Source organism: Mustela erminea, chromosome 1, assembly GCF_009829155.1.
Source record: "Mustela erminea isolate mMusErm1 chromosome 1, mMusErm1.Pri, whole genome shotgun sequence".
In the NCBI taxonomy this organism is placed as follows: Eukaryota; Metazoa; Chordata; class Mammalia; order Carnivora; family Mustelidae; genus Mustela; species Mustela erminea.
The window spans coordinates 2932793-2938660 of NC_045614.1; the positions used below are offsets into that span (position 1 = coordinate 2932793).

The 5868-nt window shown below is 44.7% G+C and overlaps 1 pseudogene; it reads right to left on the bottom strand.

The window, feature by feature from the left end:
* Positions 1 to 3176: 3176 nt before the first annotated feature.
* Positions 3177 to 3357, bottom strand: LOC116581244 (annotated as a pseudogene).
* Positions 3358 to 5868: the final 2511 nt, after the last annotated feature.

Genomic DNA, 5868 nt, shown 5'->3' on the forward strand with positions numbered 1-5868 from the left:
TCGACTTCGTAACATAGTTGGTTGATCCGAACAATTGAATCGATACATCCAAATGATGATCATTTCAACATCTAATCAATACTGAAATGATTTTTTAAAGGATTTTATTTATTTATTTGGCAGAGAGAGAGCATAAGCAGGGGGAGTGACAGGCAGAGGGAGAGGGAAAAGCGGGCTCCCCGCTGAACAGGGAGCCCGATGCGGGGCTCGATCCCAGGACCCCGGGATCATGACCTGAGCTGAAGGCAGAGGCTTTAACCCACTGAGCCACCCAGCGCCCTAATATTTCACTTTTTGAGATACTAACTCTTGTATATCCCTAGCGTACTTCACCCTTAAAACACATAACAATATAGACCCTAAATTTCCGTCACAAAATCCTTGATCTGTCTTTATAGAGTTCGTAAGATTTACAGGCACAAATGTAGACTCATGGACCCAAGCTCTTCCATAGGTACCCAAAGCTGTCCGTTAACTGAGTTGAGTATCGGTCTTTAAATGCAAATTAACAAAAATAAATGAACACTTCCAACCCAGTTGGCCAGTCACCCTGTGTACATCAAAGGCTTCGATAACTGGGTGACATGGCCCCCACCCTGGGAAGATCAGGTCTAATTCAGCAAACCTGTGAATTACAGAGTTTTTTTCTGTAAAGGGCCGGATAGTAAATATTTTCAGCTTTGCAGGGCACAGGTCTCTGCCGCAACTACTCACCTCTGCCAATGTAGCAGGGAAGCCGCCATAAACAAGAAGTAAACCAAAGGGCATGGCTAGGTGCCAATACAGCTTTATTTACAAAGCAAGCAGAGGGCCAGAATTGTCCCCCAGGCTAGAGTCTGTCAACCGCGCACTCAATTCTGTGGTTATATTTAAACATCTTCTGTTGTTCCTTCCATGAGCATTGATTGGGTAGCTCTTGTGAGCCAGGCACGGGGGATGCTACCTAGGTCTTGTCAAATTTTTGCAGATAATTCTAGGTGGAGATTTTCTAGCTCTCCACCCCACAGCCTTTCTTCTCTCTAACAAGTTAAGCACCTGGATCAATGTTGATGCAGGGAAGAATCAAAAGGCATTTTTTGGTTAATGAAACAATGAATGAATATTTGTATCCCCTAGGGTGCATCCCTCTGCCTGGAGAAGGCACCCAATAAATGCTGAATAAGCGCAAGCCCCAATAAATAAATAAAATACACGGTGTGTCAGGTGATGGTTAAATTTCTTTGAGGAAACGTGAAGCCGGATGGGGGATGGGGACCGAGGGGGCAATTGCAATTTTGGAGGAGATGGTCAGGGAGGAGGTGGATCTGAGCAGAAATCTGACGGTGAGAAGAACCAGCCACAGGGAGATCTAGGAAGAGGAATTCCAGGAAGCGAGGAGAGCATGTGCAAAGGCCCTGGGGACATCAAGTGCAAAGACCTTCTCCACCAGTGCGGAGTGAGGAAGAGGGAGAGCAGGGGAAGGCAATGCTAAGGTGGTGAGGGGGACGGACACCGCCCCTGTAAGGACTTCTGTGTCATAATAAGGAAAGCAGACTGGGGGGGGGGCGGTGAAGGCCAAGCCAGGAGGAGGGCAAGATGGAGGACAGTGCCGATGGGGCTGGAGGCTGGACCAGGATTCGGGAACCAAGCAGGCAGGGAATGAACGTGTTTTGAAGGCAGAGCCGCCACGACTCATGGATGGATTATAATAAACGCGAGCAAATCCCATTGAAAGATAAAAATAAGTATGAGAGAGTGGGATGTAATGAAAGGAGGTACGCGGCAGATACTCAGGAAATGGAGCAAAAGGGCATGGAAATCAGAACAGTGGTAATGACTAGGAAGGAGCTTCTGGAGAGCGGGGGACGTTCTGTGTCTTATTCTGGAAGGTGCTTACGCAGATTGGTATAGATAAGAAACAATTCACCAAGTTGTACACTTACTATTTGAGAGGGCTTGTATTATACACAGCCTGATATATAATATATAGAACATATTATATATATTATATACACGTACACATATAATATATAACATCTATCATATAATATTATATTTATATCACATGCATATTATACTTTAAACAGTTCAGCTCTGGCTGAAGTTAATGCTAGTAGCATGCCATAAGAGTAAACAACTTAAATAATTTCAGTGATTCAGGAATGGGACCTTGACAGTCAAAAAATAGGGAGAAAGAAACCAAAGATGTGCGGGTAGGAAAGAATCTTTTTGGCGGATTCAGAACTGGCCGTTCCTAAGTACTCGTCATGGCCTGAGTAGTATCAAGGAGAATGAAAAGACCTACCTTCAAGGAGCTCCTTCTAGACAGATGATCAGCAGACACCCAAGGAGACTATGTGAATGCAAATCGTCATGATCTATATTCCAGTGTGCAGTTTGCGTGGGAGAGAAATCTGTGGGCAGAATTAACTAAGGAAAGTGAATAGTTAGCTTCCCGCCCCCTCCCCTGGTCATGGAAAGGCCAGAAAATCAACTGAAAATTTTAATCTGAAAAGGGAATCCACTGACTCACGTTGCTGCCGTGCATCGGAAGCCAAAGATTGGATTTCAGGTATGGCTGGATCCAGGACATCAGACCATGGTGTCAGGGATCTATTGCTCTCTGTTTGCTCTGCTGTGTTCTGGAAAGGCTTCATTCTTGCACTGTGGGGTAGTGATGACAAGCCACCCCAAACCTACATTCCCTGAAATGTGGCATCCCCAGTGAGCCCAGCATATCCTTTCTACAGATGTGGCCAGAGGAGGTGCAGAATGAAGTTACTTCCCCTGGGTCCCACACCACACTTGAGAGCAGTAGAGTTCACACACTGGTTCATCTGGTCCAAACATTGAGTTCTTCACCACTGGATCATACTGCCTCCTATGGTCCTATCCTCAGGCTGTAGAGAAAGTGGGTAGCATTTTCTCAATTTCAAGAATTCTCACATCTGAGTTTTCCCCAGTCTTTTCTAACTTCTAACTGCTACGTGTCTGAGCGAGAATCTGGCACAGTATGTAATCTCCAGCCAGTAAAGATTCAGGAAGCAGTTTCTTCATGCCCTAAATTAGATGCTGGGGTTTTGTAGACACAAAATTTGTATGTGAGATGGAATACCATAACTTCATGGTGTTTCACAAAGATCCCAGGGGCTTTTGGACATCTTACCACTTGAGTACATCTGAAACACACAGAGAGAAGGATTTGACCTAAGCAAAAAGTTAAGAGCTGATATAGACCTAAGGTACAATTCCGGCAGAATGTAAATAGTCCCGAGAAAAATAATATATTTACTTCACATCTGTCATCACATTTTCAATTAGCAATGATCACACTTTGGATAAACCTCATTGGCTATGATACTGCCACTGTGCAAAGCTTTGTCATCACATTTTAGCTAGACCTAGTTATATCAAAGTAACATCTGAGAGAGGGTGATTTTTGTCCTGGGAGAAAAGCTAAGAACTAATCTTTGAGTTACAATGCCTTCCAGTTCCACAAGAAAATGTAAATGCTCCCATGAAAAAGTATGTAGTGCTTGATATCACTGATTCACCTTAAACTAGAACTAGTTTTACCCAATATCTTTGGGTCTTCAGGGGGGTGAATTTTACCCTGGGCAAAAACCTAAGAGTTAATCTGGACTTGAGCTAAAGGGGTTCCTCCAAACCCCTTTAGAAAGTGTAGCTGTTTCCAAGAAAAGGAATAAATGAACCTGATATCAGTCATTCACACTTTAGTTAGAATTAGCTCAAAGAGCTTTGAGTGCCTTTTCGCTCTGTACTGTTGGAAACCACCTGAGGTAATTTTAGGGTTGGAAAGAAAGAGGGATCAGTGAGAAAGACATGGGTCTAAGGGACCTGCTTCCTGACAGGGCTCGGCTGACAATCATTGATACTTAAGTGTTCACACCAGAATAAAGCAATAATGGTGAAAGACAGGCATCTCCTTATTTGAGGAATGTTACAAGGGTGGCACCTAGTCCTGGTGGGAATGCTGAGCTTTGGGGACACAGCTGAAGTGACTAACTGTTATAGGAAAGGCAGCTCTTAAATGCTAACTCGGACCCGAGGTGAGCTTATATCAGGAAACTTGAAGAACCATGAAGAATGCATGATCCTTGCTTCATTTGTAATGTTTTCTTTCTTTCTTTTTTTTTAGATTTTATTTTATTTATGTATTTGACAGAGAGAGAGAGAGAGCCCAAGTAGGGGAGCAGCAGGCAGAGGGAGACGGAGAAGCAGACTCCTCACTGAGCAGGGAGCCCGACGTGGGGCTTGATCCCAAGACCCGGGGACCCCAGGACCGTGACCTGAGCTGAAGGCAGATGCCCAACAGACTAAGCCACCCAGCTGCCCCTCTTTTTTGTTTAAATAAAATTGTATTTATGTGGAAGATGTAACAGGTTCATGGTGTCAAATTCCAGGAGAGTAAATGATGATGCAGAAGAAAGCATCTTCTTTGGGGCACCTGGGGGCCTCAGTCAGCTAAGCATCTGCCTTCAGCTCACATCATGATCCCAGGGTCCTGGGATCGAGCCCCACATTGGGCTCCCTGCTCAGTGGGGCGCCTGCTTCTCCCTCTCCCGTCCCCGCTGCTTCTGTTCCCTCTCTCTCTGTCAAATAAATAAAAAAGATCTTAAAAAAAAAAAAAAAGCCTCCTCCTCGGGGAGCTCCCAGCCGTGCAAGCTACCCCCATCCCCATCGTGTCTCACTCCAGCGTTAGTCCATAAACGTTCATTCATTTCCCCTGCCCTCACGCACACGTGGTGTCCTGTGCTCTGCGCTGCCCTGTTTCACTTACCGGGTGCACTTTCAATGGGGAAGATATTATCTTCGAGGGGATGAAAACTAGTGCTCACGGGGTGAAACAGATCTTCCTCTTTTTATGCAGAAAGCACAGATCACATAGAGAGAATGAGCAGGTACGTAACCTATGCGTGGTGTTGCGATTTCAGTGAGACGAAGAACCCAAAAACCGAAATGGTGAGAAAACACTGATGGAACCATATACGCTCAATATTGCCTCCTGTCAGGTCAGCGCCTGGGTGGGCTCAGCGGGTTAAGTGTCTGACTGTTAGCTTCAGCTCTGGGTGGTGAGTTCGGGTCCCGTGTGGGGCTCCAGGATGGGTGTGGAGCCTATTTAAACAAAAAATAATTATTGGGGCACCTGGGTGGCTCAGTGGGTTAAAGCCTCTGCCTTCGGCTCAGGTCATGATCCCAAGGTCCTGGAATCAAGCCCCGCGTCGGGCTCTCTGCTTGGCGGGGAGCCTGCTTCCTCCTCTCTCTCTGCCTGCCTCTGCCTACTTGTGATTTCTGTCTGTCAAATAAATAAATAAAATATTTTTAAAAAATTATAATTATTGCCCCGTATCAGCACATACAAATAATCATCTTTCATTTTCGAAGTTGTGCAACATTTCATTATGGGAATACACCAGGCTCTACTAACCAATGCTCTGCTGATAGCTATTTTGTTGTTTCTAATGTTCCACTAAGTGTTTTCTGTATGTAATTGTTCACTTTATATTCTGTACATTTTTTATTGAGGTAGGATTAGTTTATAGAAGTAATACACAGGTCTTGGGTGTGTGTTCAATTTGACGAGTTTTGACAATTCTATACACTCATGTAACCACCACTGAAAATTGGATCTAGGGGCCCCTGGATGGCTCAGTGGGTTAAGCATCTGCTTTCAGCTCAGATCGTGACCCCAGGGTTCTGGGATCTAGTCCCGCATCGGGTTCCCTGCTCAACGGGGGAGTCTGCTTCTCCCTCTCCCCCTGTTTGTGCTCTCTCTCTCTCTTGCTCAATCTCTCTCAAATAAATCAATAAAACGCCTTTAAAGAAATAAAAAATAAAAATAAATAAAAATAAGATCTAAAAATATTT